This window comes from Loxodonta africana, chromosome 3, assembly GCF_030014295.1.
Source record: "Loxodonta africana isolate mLoxAfr1 chromosome 3, mLoxAfr1.hap2, whole genome shotgun sequence".
NCBI classification, from domain to species: domain Eukaryota; kingdom Metazoa; phylum Chordata; class Mammalia; order Proboscidea; family Elephantidae; genus Loxodonta; species Loxodonta africana.
In genome coordinates, this window is record NC_087344.1 from 186492223 (window position 1) to 186516151 (window position 23929).

At 39.5% G+C, this 23929-nt stretch overlaps 1 protein-coding gene across 3 annotated transcripts in view; it reads right to left on the reverse strand.

Annotated features, from left to right (window-relative positions):
- GATAD2B (GATA zinc finger domain containing 2B) overlaps positions 1–23929 on the reverse strand; it is a 122930-nt gene that overhangs the window by 55971 nt on the left and 43030 nt on the right. Inside the window, exon 2 of one of the 3 annotated variants that reach the window (XM_064282620.1) lies at positions 19296–19337. The exons of the other annotated variants lie outside the window; for them this stretch is intronic. The gene's annotated coding sequence lies outside the window, so the exon portion shown is untranslated. The remainder of the gene's footprint in view (positions 1–19295; positions 19338–23929) is intronic. 3 annotated transcript variants of the gene reach the window in all.

Below are 23929 nucleotides of genomic sequence, written 5' to 3' on the forward strand. Positions count from 1 at the left end.
AGCAAGAAAGCAGTGGTAGAAAAACCATGGCAGCCCGGACAGCCAAACCAGGACATCAGCAGGAGATGGCACAATGGGCTTCCTGAACCATGGAGCAAGGCAGTTAGTTACATTGAGTGTGCTATCCCATGTAGTGGGAGAGCTGATGCCTTTGGGAAGGAGGCTTCCAGACGGAGTAGGGTACCTCCGTGCACTTGGTGGTAGACTTAGGCTCACCGACTCTCGGAGCAGGAGAGCTGAGACACTTCAGGCCAAGGTTTACCGGAGTAGTGAGGTGTCTCCGGGCACTTACTGGCAAAAGTAAAAGAGGTAACACTTACCTGACCAAGACAGAGGCCAAGGGGCCAGCAAGATGTGCCTATGGGCACGGCTGAGGAGAGGCTGCCCTGATCAAACAGCTGTATCCTGAGTGTCCCTGAACCTGAACTGTAATCTGTTACTCCCCTAACAAATTCCATTAACTCTGAGTATGGTCTGTGAGTTCTGTGTGGCCACTACAACGAATTATTAAACTCAGCAGAGAAGCAGAGAGTGCTGTCAGAGGGACGGCTGGTGTCAGAACTGGTAAAAAAGTTGGAGAGTGGAGGTATGTCCGACCTCCACTTCATAGGAATCAGCTTTGGGCTTTTTTCTCCCCCTGAAGTCAGGAGAGATCTGATGCCATTGCATTACAAGGTCTCAGATTAGATAGTTGAGATTTTTTTCCCCTTCCTATGAGGTTCTTCTTGCTTCAGCCTGACTGTTATAGGGATGTGAGAGGTAGCGATTTTTCCTTCTTCTATGGATCTTATGCTTCCTCTTGTATTCATAATAAACCATCATTCCCTTAATCAAATAAGAAACTGGGAAGTCATGTGAGACTTCCTCCTTTCTACCTCATTCATTCAACAACTAATTTTTCATAGTTTCTGATACACGTATTTCCCATTCTGACCTCTGTGACTGTAAGATAATGATGTCTTACTATCAACTGGCAGCATTTTTTTCTTTCTTATTGGTTCAGAAAATATTGGGGTATCTTAAAATTGATGGTATCTCAATTTGCATGAAATGCGGTATTAGGGAATGCCTAATATTTATTATTAGCATTATTCTAGGCACCGAGGATACAATATCGAACAAAGTCTCTACTCTCACGGACTTAACATTATAGTGGGGAAAACAAATAATATATATTTTGAATGGAGGTATGTTCCATGAAAAAAAAAATATGTATGAAAAGGGAATAGAGAGGGATGGGGTGGGGGAGACTTTTTTTTTAAATTGTACTTTAGGCGAAAGTTTACAGCTCAAGTTAACCTCTCATATAAAAGTTTTATACACATATTGTCATGTGACACTAGCCACAATCCCCATAACGTGACAGCACACTCCCCCTTTCCCCTGTCCCCTCCTGCCTTCTCATCCTGGCTCTGGACAGGAGCTGCCCACTCGGTCTTATGTACCTGCTTGAACTAAGACGCACACTCTTCATGAGTATTATTTTATGTTTTGTAGTCCAGGCTAATCTTTGTCTGAAGAGTGGTCTTCCAGAATAGTTTTAGTTCTGGGTTAACATACCATTCAGGGGCCATGGCCTCTGGGGTTCCTCTAGTCTCAGTGAGACCATTAGGTCTGGTCTTTTTATGTGAGTTTGAATTCTGTTCCACACTTTTCTCCCGCTCATTTAGTGGCTCTGTTGTGTTCCCTGTTACGGTGGTCAATGTTGGTAGCCGGGTACCATCTAGTTCTTCTGGTCTCAGGTGGATGGAGGGAAGAGACTATTCTAAAAAGCATAGTCAGGAAAATCTTCTCTGAGGAGAGAACACTTGAGCCAAGTTCTGAGAACTAAGTGAGGAAGTGAGCTATGCACCTATCTGGGAGAGTGAGTAACAGGTACAGGGAACAACAAGGACAATGTCTGAGAGAGGCTGGTGCTCAGCACATGCCAGGACAGTAAAACGGCAAAGATGAAGTACCATATCCAAGGGGAGAATGACAGGAAATGAGGTAGGAGAGATAATCCAGGGGCCAAATCATATATTGCCTTGTATCACAAGTACCAATTAGGATACACCTTGAAAGAAGAGCCAATAGAAAATGTTGGTATACTGGATGTGGAACATAAGAGAAAGTATTGTCAAGAATGACAATTCTTCTGTCTCTACAACTGGGTGGATAACGATGCCCTTTACTAACTTGGGGAATTAATGTTTGGAGTGAAAAAAATCAAAAAATCAGTTTTGACATTAAAGTTTGAGATGTCTATTAGACGCAAGTTTGGAGTTTAGGAAGAGGTCTGGGCTGAAGATACAAATTCAGTAGTTATAAACATAGATGGAGTTTAAAGTAATGAGGATGCACAACATCATTCAGGAAGTGGGTGTAAATAAGGGTAGGTCTGAGGACCGAGCTTTGGAGTGCTCCAAAATTTAGAAATTGGAGAGGGTACCCAGCAAAGAAACTGAGAAGGAGTGGCTTGTAAGGTAAAAATAAAACTAGTAAGAGTATGGTATCTTGGAAGCCAAGTGCCTTTTTCCGCCACAACAAGTCACGAAACTCAAAATATCTCTGGAGTCTCTCTATTCCTTCCTAACCCTCCTTCCATTCCTTGATTCAGGATATCATCTTTTGTCTCCTAATCTATAGCAAATATTTTAAATGGTCTCAGTATCTAACGTCTCTCTGACCTCCATCTTTCATATGGCCAGAAAAGTGATCTTAAAAACAAAACAAAAAACTAGTATCATCACTTATCTTTAATATCAAAGACTTTCCATTACCTATAGTAAGAGCATAAAGGTCTGTTCATGATCTGGTCCCAATTTACCTTTTCAACCATTATTTTCTGCCATTCCTGCCCCTATATATTTAATGGGCTGGGGGCACTGATTTCTGTACTGATATACAAACCCTGGTGGTGTAGTGGTTAAGAACTACTGCTGCTAATCAACAGGTCGGCAGTTCGAATCCACCAGGTGCTCCTTGGAAACTCTTTGGCGCAGTTCTACTCTGTCCTATAGGGTCGCTGTGAGTCAGAATTGACTCTACGGCAACAGGTTTGGGTTTTTTTTTTTGGGGGGGGGTGGTTTATACAACCCAATACATTATTTCATGCTTCCAAGGTTTTGTACATGTTCTTTTCTTTACCTATTAAATTCTGCAATTCTTACTTGAAGACTATACCAAGAAATTTCTTTTACAAATAGGGTAACAATATGTCCTAGTTTGCATGGGACAGTCCCAACTTATTCCTGTTATCCCCTCATAATTATCAAGTATCCCTTTTACCTTTACTAGTGTCCTAGTTTGGAAGTGAGTGATATGATCACCCCTATATATGAAACCTTCCCTGCTCCCAAGGAGTCCTTCCTCTCTTGTGATCTCAAAATACTGTGAATATATTAGTATCTATCGCATTATTAAATTACTTGTTCACTGCTCTTAAAAGGTCAGAAACTGTATAAGCATAAAACCAAAAAAACCAAACCCACTGCCAACAAGGTGATTTCGACTCATAGCAACCCTACAGGACAGAGGAGAACTGCCCCATAGAGTTTCCAAAAAGCAGTGATGGATTCAAATTGCCAACCTTTTGGTTAGTAGCCTGAGTTCTTAACCACTGCGACACCAGAGCTCCGTATATTAGTATACATTTTCTTATCTCTTGCATCTCACCTGTATCTAACAAGCACTCAAATATATACGTAAGAGTAGTAAGCTCCTTATCTCGTATCTGTATATCTCTAGTTTTTAACAGAGTCCCTATACAAGAATATGTTCAATAAATATTTGCGATGATTAACGTAACACATTAGTTTTTCAGTTTACGAAGAACTTTTACATACATTATACTTTACATTACATGTGATCCTCACAATATCCCTATAAAATAGGCACAGTAGTAAAACTGTTTGAATTTTATAAACAAAGAAATCAGGCTTCCTGAGGCTTGTAGAAGAGACTAGTTTTCCAGTTTGCCAGCCTCAACACAAAACCATTTTCATTTTCTAAAGAGCAGGACTACTGAAAGTGTGGTCCAGTGTGCTAGTCTTTGAACTGTTTGTCACCACTCTGCAACAAGTACAGAAATTGACAGTAAGCATTCAGAAACTTTTATGTTAATTCGACACAGTATCTTAAACCTATTGACTATTACAATAAAAAATACTGGGCTTGTATTTTGTATCTCTTTCCACCCCCACTCTTTTTCTAGTAATTCATTTCATTATATTTACAAAAGTCCACAACAGACCAGAAGAAACAAAACACTGGTCCTTCACAGAATGTTTGGAGAAGTATCACCACAGAGAACACCATAGACTGGCGTGTGACCCCTAGGATTGAACCTAATAAATTTCGTTTTGTCATTTTTTCTTTGACTTTAAACCAATGTTTCTCTTAAGTGTCATTTTCCATCACTTCCATCAGAACAACTTCAGATGCTTCTTTAAAATGCAGCTTCTCAAGCCAGTTTCAAAGTAATAAATTGGAATGTCTTTGGGTAGAGCCAAGCAATCTCAAATTTACCACATTCTGATGATTTTTACGCACTCTATAGTTTAAGAACGATTGCTCTCAACTTTCACGAAAGAGACAGGCAAGTAAACAAGGAATATATAATTAGGGAATAGGAGTTAGCTACATTCTTCTAACCTCCTCAGCTTTTACCTATAAAAAACCCTGTTTTTCTCTGTATAAAGTAGAACAAATGTAGCCTTTCCTTAGGAGTATTTTTAAAATAATATTTTAAAGGAAAACAAAAAATTCTTTTTCATGCTTCATGCCAGAGCACTAATCAACATGGGTACAAGGAGAGGAAAGTTTTAAACAGTTGGAATCTTCCACACTGCTCTGGAAAACATGATTTCTAGATATATTTCAGGGGAGGCCCCTCTTCTCAGATAAAACCATTCTGAAATGGTACATTCATCACACAAGTCTGAGAACAGCTGGGGGAAAGTGTACTCCGATAGGATAAAGTACAAGGTGTCTCTTTGGAGGACAGGGCAGAGAAAAGAAGAGAGAGATGATTAACATTTCAGTGACTTAAATATCAGGTCTGTGGGCAAAGAACCTTATAAACAATATCTAATCCTCAGAACATTCCTATGAAGTCCATATTACCACCTGAGTGAAGACCTGAGACTCAGAAAGACTGAATAAACCTGCCAAAATCGCATAATAAATAGGAGAGCCATGATTAAAACCTAGACCTAATTCCAAAGCCCAAGACATTGTCCTACTACACCAAGGATGGTTAACTGAGTTTTAACTCTCATGCCAACTTCATTTTTTTAATGGTGGCTACCTGTAACACTGTTATCTCAGTAAAGACTTGTTTCAATCAATCATTAATTCTGCCAAAGGTACAACATATGAAAATAGCGGCACACATATATGCCAAGTATTTACCAAATCCAAATACTCTCTCATAATCAGACTAATATTGCTAGAGGCTTCTGAGTTGAGCAACCTATGTGGGTAACCCCATTTTGTACTTCAGAGAAACAGGAGCTGAGCAGCAGTCATGACAGGGAAGCAGTGATCTACATGCCTTATCACTGCAAAACTCCTTCAAACTATCCCTCAAGACTAGTCATAGCTCTGTATACTAAATTAATCATAACAGAGAGGGGAGAATGTTGTAGCTAATCCAGCGGCAGCCTAGCTAGATACTTATTCCACAAAAAGCAGGCTTAATGAGGTTTCTCTAATGATAATACATGTACTTCAGAGAGGCAAACATAATCCTCCAAATAAATTCTATCTCAACTGTGCTTTGGAGATTAGTGGGCCTATGCCTTCTAATTGCCACTGTACATGCAAAGGAAAGACAGTTTGTCTCTCACAAGTTTATACTTCCAGGTCTTAGCAAACATTACAGAACAATGGTCCTGTTTTGCACGTTTCCAACCTACCTAATGCAAACCAGATAGGTGAGTTCCTTCCGGGCTACCTAACGCTTCCGATTTCCTGCTAGCAATCATTCCCAACAATTAAGTCTGCAATTCCCAAGGTTGTAATCTCTCCATTTCACTTCCCTAAAGGAATTTACACACATATAAACCAAATTGAGAAACAAACTCCTCAAACGGGGGTAAAAGTCCCTAAGGGAAAACAAAATGGCTATAGACAGGTTTCATTTTAGATGCTATAGAGAGTGAAGTTATCTCCAAAGGTATCATTTTAATGGGATCACTACAGAGGTTGCTTCTATTCAGTAGGTAGCAATTAATGGAGTGAAAAGGGTGCGGAGGAGAGCGTGCATCAGTGTGAATACATGAGCTCTATTAACTATTTCTCATTAAGGAGAGATTTACATAACATGGAACCAAAAATGACCATCCTCATCTCCAGACAGAAACCACAGGAGACATGTCAGACCCTAATGTGGTTATTATACTGCAATATACCTGGCAAGATTATCAGCCAAGAAGTTAGAAATAAATTTGGCAAATCAGAGAAAATAACCTGACCCAGCTACGGAAGACCCTGGCAGATAACTACAGATATCACAAGATCCAAGCCTACAAAGAAAAGAAGCTGGAATCAAAAGAAAGCATAATTTACTTTTTTAAATCAACTTCCTTCTGAGCTAAGACTTATTTCTTCAAAACCAAAGCTTTAAGATTACAGATAGGATACTGAATTAGAACTTGTCTTATGCAGCTTATCATGCGACCTACTTCACCTGGCCTCCTACACTGACAATGAAATACATTAACCCCTTCCCCTAAACATTATTTTTCTGATAGACTACATATGTTTAATGTTTATCTCCTTCTCCCACTAAATTTTAAGCTCTAAGGAGTCAGAGATTTGCCTACTTTGTTCAGTGCTTTACCTTCAGTGCTAAGATAATTTCCTGGCATTTAAAAATCACTCAGTGATTCTTAAATAAATGATTGGGCCTTTTAAGCACTTGCTGTTTGGGTTGGGGGGTGGTTTGGGGGTGGGAAAGGACACAGATTGAGCAAATGCTACTGAATTCTACTTTTGAGAGCAGAACTATTCATTCCTGCTGTTTCAGGACTATTTAATCTTCTCACTAGATGGAAATCTGTAGTGGTTTATCCTGCGTATAAAAAACATCTCCTTTCCATACATATCTAATGCAAGATGCCTCAACCCTTCTACGTAATATCCTTACCCTATTCTGATTGGTCAGCTAAATTTTGGCTTTCCATTTTCATCTGAGTTTGTGGGCCAACAGGGTGAGGGAATACATATGCCACCGCTACCCCCTAGGGTCACATTAGGGAAAGTCAAGGATCAGACACAAACACTTGGGTAATTAATACGAGGCCACCAAGAATCCCTGAACAGTTTTTGTAACTATGATTCAGAATGGGAAAAAAACAAGGAGAGCATTACCAACAGAGAAGAGCCTCAAGGCTCGAAGACCTCAAAACATTCTAAAAATGTAGCTAAAGAATAGGGCTCTTACAGCAGAAAAGAACAGCTTCTTGGATGATTTCTCCTTGCTGCTTAAATTTATCATACAAAACTAATAAACTGATTCTTTCAAGATGTTATAATAACTTCTGTTGTTGCTTACTGCCTGGCCTCCTGTGTTCTGCCCTCCTAACCAAGCTAGCCTGCCCCAATCTTGTATAAAAGTCTCTATATTCTATATGGAAACCCTGGTGGCATAGTGGTTAAGCTCTACGGCTGCTAACCAAGAGGCTGGCAGTTCAAATCCTCCAGGCGCTCCTTGGAAACTCTATGGGGCAGTTCTACTCTGTCCTATAGGGTCGCTATGAGTTGGAATCTACTTGACGGCAGTGGGTTTTTATATTCTATATTTGCATATGCCAACCTCCCATACCCTCCTATGACACACTTCAATATCAATTCCTGTTCTTTATCTGATAAAACGTTATTTCCTGTAATATTATTATGGTGTCAGTGCCACCCAAAACAATCCTGATCAAAATTCCAACAGCCAAATTGAGAACAAGACAAGGGTGCGCCTGCTCTCACCACTCTATTCAATATTGTATTAGAAGTCCTAGCCAAAGTAATAAGACAAGAAAAAGAAATAAAAAGTATCCAGATTGGAAAAGAAGTAAAATTATCTCTATTAGTGGATCATAAGACCCTATATACAGAAAATTCCAGAGTCCGCAAGAACAGCTGATAAAAGAATTTAGCAAATTTGCAGAGTACAAGGTCAACAAACAAAAATCAGTTGGGTTTCTATATACCAGCAATGAGAAATCTGAAAAGGAAATTAGAGCAACAATTCCATTTACAATAGCATCTGAGAGAATAAAACACCTAGGAATAAATCTAATCAGGGACCTAAAAGACTTATATAATGAAAACTGTAAAACTCTCCTGGAAGAGACTAAAGAAGACTTAAATGGAAAAGATGTTCCATGTTACTAAAGCATCCATACTACCTAAAGGGATCTATAGATTCAACAAAATCTCAATCAAAATTTCAACAGCCGTCTCTACAGAAATAGAAAAACCAATCCTCAATTTTATATGGAAAGGGAAGAGGCCCTGAATAACAAAAACAATGCTGAAAGAGAAGAACAAAGTAGGAGGACTCATACTTTGATTTTAAAACATACTATACAGCTACAGCAATCAAAATAGTCTGGTACTGGTAGAACAATAGACACATAGGCCAATGGAACAGAATTTAGAGTCCGGAAATAAACCCACACATCTAGGGTCAACTGTGTGTGTGTTTTTTTTTTTAATAATTTTTATTGTGCTTCAAATCAAGTCAGTCTCTCACATAAAAACTTATATACACACCTTACTACATACTCCCAATTACTCTCTCCTCAATGAGACAGCCCGCTCCCTCCTTCCACTCTCTCTTTTTGTGTCCATTTTGCCAGCTTCTAACCCCCTCTACCCTCTCATCTCTCCTCCAGGCAGGAGATGCCAACATAGTCTCAAGTGTCCACCTGATCCAAGTAGCTCACTTCTCATCAGCATCCCTCTCCAACCCATTGTCCAGTCCAATCTCTGTCTGATGAGTTGGCTTCGGGAAGGGTTACTGTCCCGGGCCAAAGGAAGGTTTGCGGACCATGACCACAGGGGTCCTTCTAGTCTCAGTCAGACCGTTAAGTCTGGTCTTTTTATGAGAATTTGGGGTCTGCATCCCACTGTTCTCCTGCTCTCTCAGGGGCTCTCTGTTGTGTTCCCTGTCAGGGCAGTCATCGGTTGTGGCCGGGCACCATCTAATTCTTCTGGCTCAGGATGATGTAGTCTCTGGTTCATGTAATGCTTTCTGTTCTTGGGCTCATAATTATCTTGTGTCCTTGGTGTTCTTCATTCTCCTTTGATCCAGGTGGGTTGAGACTCATCGACGCATCTTAGATGGCCGCTTGCTAGTGTTCAAGACCCCAGACGCCACTCTTCAAAGTGGGATGCTGAATATTTTCTTAGCAGGATTTTATTATGCCAATGGGTCAACTGAGTTTTGACAAGGGTGCTAAGTCCAATCAATGGGGAAAGAAGAGTATCTTCAATAAAAATGCCACTCTTCAAAGTGGGATGCTGAATGTTTTCTTAGCAGATTTTATTATGCCAATGGGTCAACTGATTTTTGACAAGGGTGCTAAGTCCAGTCAATGCGGAAAGAAGAGCATCTTCAATAAATGGTGCTGGGAAAACTGGACATCCACATGCAGAAAAATGAAACATTACCCATGCAAACTAAAACCATGAAATTCTTAGAAGAACAAGCAGGGGCAATGCTGTCAGGCCTAGCTTTCAACAATGGATTACCTAATATAATAACAAAAGCACAAACAGCAAAAGACAATATAAATAATGGGACCTCATAAAAATTTAAAAACTACGTTCATTAAGATTACCAAAAAAGTGAAAATACAAGCTAACAACTGGAAGATTATCTTCAGAAACTACGTATCTGACAAAATTCCAATAACCAAAACATATATAAAACTTCGACAGTAAAAAAGAAAAATAACCCAATCATAAAATGGGCAAAAGACTTGAATAGACATTTCACCAAAAATGACATTCAAATGGCCACCAAACATATGAAAAGATACTCAGCATCATTAGCCACCAGAGAGATGCAAATCAAACCCACAATGCGATACCATTACACTCCCACTAGGAGAGCTAAGATAAAAAAATTAAAAACAGAAAACAACAAATGTTGGCAAGGATGTGGTGAAACTGGAACCCTTATCCATTGCTCGTGGGACTGCGGAATGACACAACCGCTGTGGAAAACAGTGTGGCAGTTCCTTCAAGAAACTAAAAATAGAACTACCATATGACCCAGTAATTCCACTCCTAGGTATACACCCAAAAGGCTTGAAAGTAGAGATTCTGAAAGAGATTTGTACACCAATGTTCACTGCAGCACTATTCACAATAGCCAAAAGGTGGAAACAACCTAAATGCCCATCAATAGATGAATGGATAAACTAAATGTAGCATATACATACAACGGAATACTATGCAGCCAGTAGGAGAAATAAAGTCTTGATACATGCTAAGGTACTGATGGAGCTTGAAGACATAATGGTGAGCAAAACAGCCAATCACAAAAGGACTAATATCATATGACCTCACTTATATACCAAAAAGCAAACAAGAAAAGCCGAATGTATAGAGACCAAATTATTAGTGAATTTTTTACCAGGGGCAGGAGGAAGGGGGAAAAGTGGGATTTAACGGTGATGGAAAAATTGCATTGATTAAGGGTAGGGTTGCAGAGCCAATTATTTTAAGTGTTGTCAATACACCTGTAAAAAGCTGAATTGGCAAAAGATGTGTGACAGACATGCTTACGACAGGAAAAAAAAAAAAAAAGAGTAGCTGCTGAGGCTGCTTATGTAGAACCAAATGCCTCATGGGATTTCGTTCCCTGGTTTGGAGGTTTAGGATCATGGTTTCAGGTGACATTCCAGTTAATTGGCCTAATAAGGTATTTAGTGCTTCTTGTTAGTTGCACAGTGCCTGGGGTCTTAAGAGATTGCAAGCTTTTTTTTTTTTTTTTTAATATAAGTGAGGTCATACCATATTTGTCCTTTTATTGGCTATTTCGCCCAGCATTATGTCTTCAAGCTCCATCCACACCGTAGCATTTATCAAGACTTCATTTCTCGCACTGGCTGAGTAATACTCCATTGTATGAATGTACCACATTTTGTTTAATCCATTCATCTGCTGATGGGCATTTAGGTTGTTTCCATTTTTTGGCTACTGTGAATAGTGCTGCAATGAACACTGGTGTACAAGTCTCTTTCTGTGTCTCTAATTTCAAGTTGGTCAACTGATTTTTGACAAGGGTGCTACAACCAATTCAATGGGGAAGGAAGAACCTCTTCAATAAATGGTGCTAGGAAAACTGGATTTCCACATGCAGAACAATGAATTAGGATCCATGCCTTAACCACACACAAAAGCCAATCTGAAATGGATTACAGGCTAAATGTGAAAAACTAAAACCATAAAATTCTTAGAAGAAAATATAGGGGCATGGCTGTCAGGCCTAGCTTTTAATGATATATTATCTGACATAGTAACAAAAGCACAAAGAGCAAAAGACAAAATAGATAAATGAGACCACATAAAAATTAAACACTTTTGTTCATCAAAGGACTCTATGCAAAAAGTGAAAAAACCTACATATTGACAGAATATTTTTGAGAACAATATATCCAATCATGATCTAATATCCAAAAAATATGTAAAATTTTTAAGACTTAACAACAAAAAAGACAATTTAATCAAAAAATGTGCAAAGCAGGACAGGAACCATCCCCGAAGACAACTCATCAGACATGAAAGGGACTGGACAGTGGGTAGGAGAGAGATGCTGATGAAGAGTGAGCTAATTATATCAGGTGGACACTTGAGACTGTGTTGGCATCTCCTGTCTGGAGGGGGGATGGGAGGATAGAGAGAGTTGGAAGCTGGCAAAATTGTCACGAAAGGAGAGACTGGAAGGGCTGACTCATTAGGGGGAGAGCAAGTGGGAGTAGGGAGTAAGATGTATATAAGCTTATATGTGACAGACTGACTTGATTTGTAAACGTTCACTTGAAGCTCAATAAAAGTTAATAAAAAAAAAATGTGCAAAGGACTTGAATAGACATTTCACCAAAGAGGATATTCAAATGGTCAACAAACACATGAAAAGATGATCAACATCTTTAGCCTTCAGAAAGGTGCAAATCACAACCACAATGAGATACCACTTCACTCCCACTATGATGGCTAAGATTTAAAAAAAGGGAAAATAACAAATATTGGTACCATTGCTGGTGGGAATGCAAAATAGTGCAGCTGTTGTGGAAAACAGTGTGGTGTTTGCTCAAAAAACTAAAAATAGAACTACCATATGACCCAGCAATCCCACTCTTAGGTGTGTATACCCAAGGGACTTAAAAACAGCAACATGGACATAGGTACACCAATGTTCATCACAGCACTATGTGTAATAATCAAAAGGTGGAAACAATCAAAATGTCCACAAATAATCAAATGTGGTACATACATACATTGGAATATTACTCAGCCATAAAGAGAAATGAAATCCTGATACATGCTACAACATGGATGCTACAAACATTGTGCTGAGTGAAATAAGCCAATCACAGAAAGATAAATACTGTATCATCTCATTTATATGAAACGACAAGAACAGTCAAATGTATAGAGACCAGGGGTGGGAGGCAAGGGGAGCAACTGTTTGGGAAGCAATGAGGTTTTGTTTAAGGTGACAAGAAATTTGGCACCAATTAAGGGCAATGGTTACATAACATGATTAATCTAACAGATACTACTAAGCTGTATACCTGAAAAAGTTTGAACTGGTAAATGCCGTGTTATACATACTTTTAAAACAACAACAAAAAGTGCAGCTGCTGAGGTTGCTTATGTATAATCAAACACCTCATGGGATTTGTTCTTCTGATTTGGAGATTTAGGGGCAGGGTTTCATGAGACATCCCAGTCAACTGGCCTATTATGGTTTTTTAGGGTTTCTGTTCTACCTCCTAGTTTGTTGTGTAGTGCCTGGGGTCTTAAAAGCTTGTAAGTGGCCATACAAGGTACAACAATTGGTCTCTATTCATCGGGAGCGCAGAGAAAAGGCAGGAATGGAGGAGATACTGGAAAATGAGTCTAACTGCCTCCATGAACAAGAGCCTCCTTTACCAAGAAATCAGAAAAACTGAAGATGCTTGGCTACCATTAGAGACCGTTTTGATCAAAGATTCTATAGCAGAATCTTGATCAAAAAGGGGAGAGGGGAGCTTTGTGGAACAGAATTTCAAATCCTCATGGAATCCAGACTTTCTGGAGCCAGCGAGGTTGGATAACCTCTTAAAACTACTGCCCTGAGATAATCTTTAAACCTTCAACAGAAACCATTCCCGGAAGTCATCTTTAAACCAAACAATAGTTTAGCTTAATTAGCAAAGAATGTTTGCCTTGAGTATTGTGCTCTTTTAAAGAATTATCTATATGGCATCAAACTGACAACAGCAACTTGAAAGGTAGATGAGAACCTTAGGGGCCAGTGAGTTCATCTTAATGGTGGTGGCGTAATTTGGAGAAAAAAATAGAATGGTCATACAACTTGAGGAATGTAACAGATATAACTAAATTGTACATGTAGAAATTGCTGAATTGGTGTACGTTCTGGTGTCTATATTTTCACCAAAAAATTCTTAATTAAAAAAAAAAAAAACACACCCTAGTTAATTAATCCTACCCAATTATTCTTCTAATTGTTTGAAGATAACTGTCACTCCATGTCCTGAAAACTACCAACTATCCATCAAAGTAATTCTTCTCTTCTTCCACAGTAATGAAAGCACTGGCACATGACTGTGGCCTACTTCCCAGCCTCCCTTACTGATCTCATAAACTTACTGCCGTCAAGTCGATTCCAACTCATAGGACAGAGGACAGAGCAGAACTGTCCTACACGGTTTCCAAGGCTGTAATTTTTATGGAAGCAGACTACTACATCTTTCTCCCACGGAGCGGATGGTGGGTTCGAACCATCGACCTTGCGGTTAGCAACCAAGCACTTAACCACTGTGTCACCAGGGCTCCTTTCCTTGCTGATAGGTAGGCTAAATTCTTGCCAATAGAATAAAGAGAAAGTAATGTGTGCCACTTCCTGGCTAAGAACTTTAAAAGGTGGGCAAACTCCTCAACACATCGCAGTTTCTAAAGGTTAGTTGGAATGTGAAATCTGAAACTCTTTATCAGTGAACTCTCTGTACTGTTACATTAAAGTGCACTGGTCCTTCCTGCAGTATGACTGGGTATTTTACCCAAACATGATTTTGTTACATCATGCATTGGTCATTTGGAAAATTCTCGTTTATGAAATTATGCAGATATTTCTAATGTTGACTTATTTCATTACGTATAATATTAAAAAATCACATGTTAATATCACCACTGATCTCATCAGAAAAGTGTTTAAGTATTGAGAAGCTGTCAAACTTATTGCAGAATATACAAACTTTCCAAAATTCTAATTTTTGTTCAAATTTCATCACTGGCAACAAAATACAATCAGTTGTTTTCCTCAAAAAGTTTCAAGAGAATGTCTGCAAAAAGCCAAATCTAAATACCATAGTTTGTCAGCTGTTCTTTCTTCAAGGGCATTCATTCTGTGAAGACAACAGCTAGTTCAGCTTGCACCTCAAACAACTGTCAAAGTACTCTGCCTTGAGACAACCATTGTACTTCAACATGTAGCAGAAGTGCTTTATGTGTTACTTTCCAATTCATCACACTAAATATTAAAAAACCAAGTACTCAAAGGTCAAGATTAGATAAAATTAATGATTTTTACTGCTTCAGCAAGAACAGTCTTAAGTAAAATTGTTTTTTTTTTTTTTTTTTAAGCTGCAAGTTTAAACTGCATGGCAGTAAGGAATACAAGGACCATTAGTACAGTTTGGTGCCATTACTGTAATCTGTGCTAAGGTGCAGCAGTTTTACTCATCATTGCTTTTGGACCATCAGTGCAAATGTCAACACAGTGAAAATGGCCAATAATACCTTAGTATTATAATGAAAACAGTTTTGATCTCACAGACTCCCTGCAAAGTCTCAGGGTCCCCGGACCACACTTTGAAAACCGCTAGCCTACTCTAACTAATATATTTATTTCATAAGTAATCTTTCATTTTTTCCCCCCAATTTTAATGCAAACTACTTGGCAGCAAACCTCTCTTCTTTGTAGTTCCCTTTAATACCCACTACTTGAAGTGCCCCTAATTAACTAAATACGTACTGTTACTATCTAACCAACTCCAAATGGCACTTTTCCTCACCTAAGTCATATCAGCCATATCAATGTACCCTCTTCCTGCTAACCCCCAGGCCACAAAATCCTCTTCCTAAAAGCCTGAAATGATTAATTCCTTCTGGTCCATTTAAATCTAGTCTATCTTAATTACTTCTCCTTTCATTTCTAAAATTTGTTTCCTGTGGTGGGGAGAACTCTTGATCTAGACCAGGGGTCTACAAACGTTTTCTGTAAAGGGCTAAACAGTAAATATTTTAGGCTTTGTAGTTCAACTATTCAATTCTGCCACTGTAAACAAATGAATGCAGTTGTGTTCCAAGAAGATTTTATTTACAAAAACAGGCAGTGCTGTAGTTTGCTGACTCCTAATCTAGACTCTTCCTACACAGGAGTCAAGCAACCCTATCTAACTCAAAAGATTTACCGGGAATAGAATAACCAAGGTAGCCACAGACGGGGCAACTGAAAACCGTAAACAAACCCAATAATAGGAATATTTACAATAGCTGCTAACACTCACTGAGCATTTACTATTTGCCAGGCACTATACCAAGTGTGGAAACCCTGGTGGTGTAATGGTTAAGTGCTACGGCTGCTAACCAAAGGGTCGGCAGCTCAAATCCACCAGGCGCTCCTTGGAAACCCTATAGGGCAGTTCCACCCTGTCCTATAGGGTTGCTATGAGTCTGAACTGACTCAACAGCAACAGGTTTGGTTTTGGTTTATGCAAAGTGCTCATTTAACCCCTCTAAAGGAGGTACAATAATAATCCCCCTTTTATAGAGGAGGAAGCAGAAATGGATAAACTAAGTAACTTTCTAAAACCTTTCAGTTGGTGAATGGCCAAGACTGATTCAAATGTAAGGCTGTCTCACTGCAGTCTACATTCCTAACCACCATACTATAACACCTATGTATATAATCATTTTTGTTTTTTTGATCCAACCAGACTGGTAAGACAGTACAGCAGTCCCTCAGGATCCACAGCGGATTAGGAAGCAGAGGATGGTGATGGCTGTACAACATGATGAACATAAACAATGTCACTGAATTGTACATGTGAAGAATGTTGAAATGGCAAATGTTCTGTTATACATACACGCATATGTGGTTGTTGTTAGGCGCCATCAAGTCAGCTTTGACTCATAGCGACCCTACGTACAACAGAACAAAACACTGCTTGGTCCTTCGCCATCCTCACTATCACTGTTATGCTTAAGCCCATTGTTGCAGTCACTGTGCAATCCATCTCATTGAGGGTCTTCCTCTTTTTTGCTGACGCTCTACTTTACCAACCATGATGTCCTTCTCCAGGGACTGATCCCTCCTGACAACATGTCCAAGGTATGTGAGACACAGTCTTGCCATCCTTGCTTCTAAGGAGCACTCTGGCTGCACTTCTTCCAAGACAGGTGACATACTGTTTACTAATATACACCAAGAATCATGCTTAAATGTGACAAGTTAGGATATGCTGCCTAAAAAGCTAGTTAATAGGAAGACACCTTCTCCCATTGTCGCCTTATGATAAATCAGCACAAAATTCTGACAGATAACAACAACAAAAAAAATCTCTCAGACATCATTTAAAACAACATTAGAATGAAGGGGACAGAAGTGGTCAAAGGGCCGATTTCACAGGTCCTTCGAAGTTACTCTTCAGCCAATCCTAAATAGTAACTCGGACCTATGAATATTAAGAAGGAAAGGAACTGTCCATGAACAGAATGGGCTAGCTTATGCCTCACTGACTATACCTACCTAAACACTAACGTTCATCCTTACTAATCTGCTTTCAGGTGCCAAGACAAAAGTTAAAACTGAAGGATGCAAAATCTCTTCCTTGAAGCAAATTAAGTCCAGTAAGCAAGTATTATAGACAGAGTCTTAGAGAGGATGGTAAAGAGTTGTGAAATGAGCCTCATACACTCCCTTTGTAGTTTACGCAAATAAAAATAAATAGTAAAACATGACAACACCACGTATGTAAAAAGACTGTGTCCCACTGAGAGCATTTTCAAACAATACTAGAGGACAATATCAACTGAAAAAGGTAATTAATTACGACTTCTAAGAATTAGGGAATTCAACAACTCTGAATGAATCTTTATCTACCTAGCCTCTAGGTTAGAGCTAGGCTGGTCTTTTGCTTTGTTTTGTCTGCCGGTATTCAACTAACTGGAAAACAATCTCCCTTAATTTATTTGTGAAGGGATCTTTGAAGAGCGAGCTCTAGCTACTTGGGGCTGGGAAATAATGTCTGGCAGCCTCGGCAATCAACAGGCCAGCCACTCTGGTAGGTTCCATCCTGCAATCCTTAAAATATAACCTCATAAGCACCTTCTAACAAAAGGACACATGTACAGACACTTGCACCAAAACTCACATTCGGAGGGGGGGGCGGGGGGGGGGACATTCAAACACTGTTGCTTGTGAAGACACATAAGAACACAAATTCAGGGCCTTTAACAAAAAGATACAAATTCCCAACAGAGTTAGGCAGCTTCCTGGCAAACCCTCATTGACAGTTTCCTCCTACTCTAAGCCCTCCCTACTCAATCCTTGCATTACTCTGAATGGTCAGATAGGAGCAAAACTAAACTCACATAAGGTCAACAGTAACAGTGAGACTCCTTCTTTATTCATTAATATACTTTATTTCTCATTTCCACCCAGCACAAAAGCCACTTCCTACATATATCACTCCTAGAAAGCCCAAAAAGAGAAATTAAGAAAAAAAAAAGCCAGTAGAATTATAATTTCTAAATGAATATTGAGCTTCTATGACCAATGACCAATGAAAGATAAACAATCATTCCAACTGAACCACAAAATTTTAACACTTGCAACGTTTGAAAATTTAGAATAATCTCTCATTTTTTTCCCCTTCCATGTGCTGTTTGATTTTTGTACAATTCTAACTCTGCAGCAGATGGCAAGCGGAGAATATTGCATTTTTATAATATCATACATAGAACAAAAAGAGAGAAAAAAGGCAGAAACTCAAAGGATTAGCTATAGATATTATCTGCTCTATTATCTGGCTTTCTGTTACTCCTTAAAAGCATTCCCTCACTCATCTACCCCTGTGACCGTGGCAATTCTGAAATATTAGAAACAGTTTGCCCCCTCTAAAAATAAGTATCCTAACAAATTACAGCTGTTAAATCCAGGAGGCATTTCTCTAGTCATGCCTCCTTCAAGCACACACACCTCTGAACGGGGGCAGGAAGAAGAGACCCAGAACACACTGCCTTATTCTCCCAAAACAGTTACCACTCCACAAGGAACACAGTCACTACCACTTGTACAGAGAAGGTATCTCTCATTTTCCTACAATACAAACACCTCATTTTTTAAATAAAGACATCAAGGAAAGAAGGGGGGGTTCAAAAGGGTATTTCTCTTGCTCTAAGCTTCCCCCCTCCTTGTCCATATGCCCAAGCAACCAGAGATGACGCAGAGTCCCTTATATAATAGCCTGTGATTTCCTAGACTGCAGGCCTTTCCCTTTGTGTTCTGTATACACTTACACGAGCGCGCGCATTCTCCTTGCTTTGCAGCCCCTGGCACGATGCCAGCACTCAGTCAGCTGGCTGACTCCATTCACAGAGAAGGGTTGGAGCTGACATAGAAAAAGGAAGGGGGGAGTGAGGGTAAGGGGGAGCTAGAACCATCATTGCTACAGACAAAAGAAATTAAAAAGAAAACAGTATAACACTCCTCTTCAGCTTCAGCTCAAAGACGACAAGAAGCCAGGGACTCTCACCACTACACCAAATGGATGAAGCACAGGGGAAGATGATCCAAACCGAAAGGATCTTTGTATGAGAAATAATCATTCCCGCAACAAATTTTTAAAAAGTAACAGTGTTTAATACTTCAATCTCATCAGAAACCTCAGCATATCACCTTTTACACACAGTCAGAAAAAGGATCTGAAGAGCTCAGAGCAGTTTTGAGTTTCTGCTTTTAGAAAAAAAAAAATTAACACAGGAAAAAAATCAAGATGGTTGAAAGTACTTACAGGTATACATTTTTCTGCTCCCTCCTCTAGCTGCCAGGGAAACTGGAGACAAGAAAGGGGGGAAACAGAAAAAGGAGGAAAAGAAGGAATAAGAAATGCGTTTAGTTTTTGTTTTGATTTTTTTTTTGGGGGGGGGAGAAGGTTCCTTTTCCCTTTTCTATTGTAAGAAAAACCCCTTCTGTAGCACAGGGGCGGCCCCACGCGTGCCAACCCCCTTGAGAGACCTGCACAAACCAGGTCTCCAAGCGGGCACTGCCCTGCCAATCACATGGCGTACTGTTACATAAAACAAAAGAAACAGGGGGATGCTTACTTTTACCCATGATGCTCAGCGAAGCAGGAGGGGGAGAGAAAAACCAGTTGTAGCCGGTTTATAACCTCAGGACATGGAATTATCTCTTAATTTTTTAAAGTCATTTGTGGTACAAAAATCAGTCTCCCTACCTTAACTATCCCCCCCCCACATCATTCTGGCTTAGTGCCAAACTTTGCCTTCATTCATGAGAGCTAAGTTTCCTCTCAAATCATGATGCTTTAACTGTTTAGTTTCCAAAGCCAACATCCAAAACAGGAAATCACAGCATCAATACCAAAGCATGTTCCAAATTATAAAAAAACTAAAGGCATACTGCCAGCCAAGCTTCTTTCCTTTACCCCTTACTGCAAGTGTTAGGGAACAGGCAATGATTAAGACGGTAGATGTGCTTATTTAAGATTTTTTCCTAACACTGTCCCAAAGCTAAATATCTGATTTAGCTCTAGCAATTCACACCATTCAGGGCAGTTGAACCCACACTTAACACAAATTACAGCAAGGTTTAGCAGCAAAGTAGTCATGACAGTACAGTACGTATTCTCTAAAATATACTCTGAAAATGGCTCTGGCCCAGCCGTAGGACATCTGCAATATTATTCTACTTTCCTGTGTCACAGCTAGAACCCTCTCCTCTCTGCATATCAGTCCATCCACCCGCTATGTATCATTTACCACACGCATCCTTTGTCATCCTATAGACATATCTCAGCCTGGTCTCCTGATTAACTTTTCTTTTTCTGTCTTAGAGTAGCTGTCTCCAATCAGCTTGTGAAGAGTTTTCACTTCCCCGAAGTACCGATAAGGGGTAAGAAAGTGGTGAGGGAGAAATCTAAGCAAACCAAAGAGGACGTTGTTATTGTTAATCGTTACTGAGTCATCTCCAAGTTATGATGACCTTATGTATAACAGAATGAAACACTGCTCAGTCCTGTGCCAACTTCATGATTGTTGGTATATTCTGAGTCCACTGTTGTAGATATTTTATCAACCCATCTCATTAAGGGTTTCTCTCATTTTTGCTAACCCTCTACTTTACCAAACATCATGTCCTTTTCTAGCAATTGGTCTTTCCTGATGACGTGTCCAAAACCGTTTTGGAGAGCTACTGGCTGGGGACCTTTGCTCCAGGATCTTTGTCTCTGAGGACCTAAGTTCTTTATAAACAGTAACAAGAAATAACAAGGGGGGAGGGAGACAGTGGCGTCATGAGGAGGATGTGGGGGGTGCAGACTGCACTGGGTGATACTGTCAGAGGGGATGACACTAAAATGACTGTCTATAAAATTTATGTGAACTGTTTCAGCAGAAATTTATTATTTTTTCTAAAAACATCCCTATAGTTATAAGAACAAAAACATTTTTCGTAAACCCAGCTTATATGTATCAATATACCTACAAGGCTAAAATTCTATGCTAATTTACCTTTTGAACCTTCTAATGCACTTCAGCCAGAGCTGTCATTATTACCCAATTACGATGATGCTTTGAATCACATGGTTTCATCTGCACGCGCTACAAGCACGCACTGTTGTTTTTGTTGCTGCTGGTGTTTTTACAGTCGCTGATTTTGTCTGATTTTCTGGTGTTTTACCGACCATACTGTGGTAATTAGTATTTGTGAACCTATATCAATAGCTTTTTTGAGAATGAAGTAGTCATTAAAGGAAAACAAGGGGTAACATACGAGAATTATGATTTACGAGTTAACAGTACAAAAAACCTTACTAGGGATTCTGTATATCCTGGTACTGGAGGAGGTCCACAGGAGGGGGTGACACATGCATTACTGCACTGGGTGACACCAACCCTGGTGCCGCCACTGGGCGGGGGGACTTTCTTACTTTTCAACTGATATTGCCTATCAATACACCTTTGGAGGAAGACCTGGTGATCTGCATCTATAAAGATTATAGTCAAGAAAACCCTATGGGACTGCCCTACTCTGTCACATGGGGTCGTTATAACATCAACATCAATACACCACCCCAAATGCCTACCTATTTGGGCCTCTATCTTTTTAGCAGATAAAGGAACACGTGATATCTGTGATAAACAGGGCAAGGAAAATGGGTTATTTTCCTCTCACTCATATTACATTTCCAGAAAAGACCAACTACGAATTTCAAAATGAGGCTCAGTAGTTCCATGTTTGAACCTTCTAATGCACTTCGGCCAGAGCTATCGTTATTACCCAATTACAATGATGTTTTAAATCACGTGGTTTCGTCTGCACGCACTACTGTCTATTCTTTAGCAACCATTCAGAGATATACACCCCAGTCTGTTGCCGCTGAGTTGATTTCAACTCATAGTGACCCTACAGAACAGAGCAGAACTGCCCTATAGAGTTTTCCAAGGATGTAAATCTTTATGGAAGCAGACTGCCACATCTTCCTCCCGCGGAGCAGCTGGTGGGTTCAAACTGCTAATTTCCCAGTTAGCAGCCAGGTGCTAACCACTTCACAACCAGAGCTCCCTCATTCAGAGAGTGCCCATTTAAGCCCACCAAACACATTTAACTAAATTTAAACACAGGTCAAATTTCATTACTCTTTAAGATAAAATAAAAGGTTCAGATATCATTAAGTTGTCTGTAGAGATTACTGTTAAACCAGTTGCCATAGAGTCGATTCCAACTCCTCGGGACCCCATGTGTGTCAGAGTAGAACCGTGTGTTCCATGAGGTTTTCAGTGGCTGATTGTTCGGAAGTAGTTTGCCGGACCTTTCTTCTGAGGCATCTCTGGGTGGACCTAAACCTCCAACCTTTCCGTTAGAGCTTGTTTACACCACACAGGGACTCCTGCCATGAGTTAATTCTCCAAGTATTTCAACATTACAGAGGTTAAAGCAGTTAGTTGTTAGTTGCTGTTGTCTTCTCCAACTCATGGTGACCTTATGTATAACAGAATGAATTGCAGCTCAGCCCTGTGCCATCTTCATGGCTGTTGGTATGTTTACTACAATACCTAACTCTATATATTAAATCCAAGCCATATACACTAGTAGTCAGGTCAGTAGTAATCCAGAAGTACCAGAAATGCTCTCAAGCCAACTGATATTTTTCCTCAGGACCTTGAAAAAGCTGACAACCCTGGTGGCATAGTAGTTAAGCACTACAGCTGCTAACCAAAAGGCGAGCAATTCGAACTCACCAGGCGCTCCTTGGAAACTGTACGGGGCAGTTCTACTCTGTCCTATAGGGCTGCTGTAAGTGGGAATCGACTCGACGGCAATGGGTTTATACCAGAGTCGAAGACCCTACACTTTCTAGCTAAATCATAATCATCAAAAAACAAAGGTACTTACTGCAATAGGGGAAAAAAAAAACCATAGGTACTTAACTGTGTGAGCTGAAAGCTCTAAATTTAAAAATACTTCTTGGTAAATACTATCCAAGTTGTGATGCCCTGAAGAGTACCATATTTTCTCTATCACTAAGGAAAAAGAAAAGATCTAACATTTACTAAGCGTTTAAGGCACCAAAGATGTAAGAGTCTTATCCCCATTTTACAGATATAAAAATTAACTCAGTGAAATTAAGACATGTGAAGTCACTCATTCAGCTAACCATAGTAGAGGCTGGCTCCAAAGCCCATATTCCTTCCATGACACTATGATGCCTTGAGCATTTCTTGGCCAAAACTCAAGAACCCATTTCACCAGGATAACCATGCTTGCCTTGCCCATCTCCACTCTAACCTCTAGATTAAAAAAAAAAAAAAAAAAAACATTAACCAAATACAACTGAACCTGAAAATATAAACTCTCTGACAGGCATGAATGATTTCTACTCAGAGAAGATTTCATCCAGGACTTCTTTTGAAAGGCTAAGTACACATGATCTAGATTCTAAAAGAAACCTAATAGATAAATATCTGAGAGGATCAAATCATAAAAGACAACCTCTATAAAAAGAGGTTAATTATCTATCTGGATTCAGAAAACAGATTTCAGATTAATGTAACAAAAAGCTTAAAAGTAGTCTTACAAAATACAAACAAAAAAAACTTCTCAATATTAAAAAGAAATTGGCAAAAACCATAAAGTCACCCATCTTTGTGCTTCACAAATTTTGTAAGTTAACTTGCTGATATTTTTGGTGCCAATTTTTTAAATAATTTTTGAGGTTGCTGTTGAAAATGTACTCAGCAAAACATACACCCATTTAACAATTTCTACATATAAAATTCAGTGACACTGATTACATTCAAGTTGTGCAACCATTCTCACCCTCCTTTTCTGAGTTATTCCTCCACCGTTTACATGAGCTCATTGCCCCCTAAGTTTCTTCTCTAACCTTTCAAGTTGCTGTTGTCA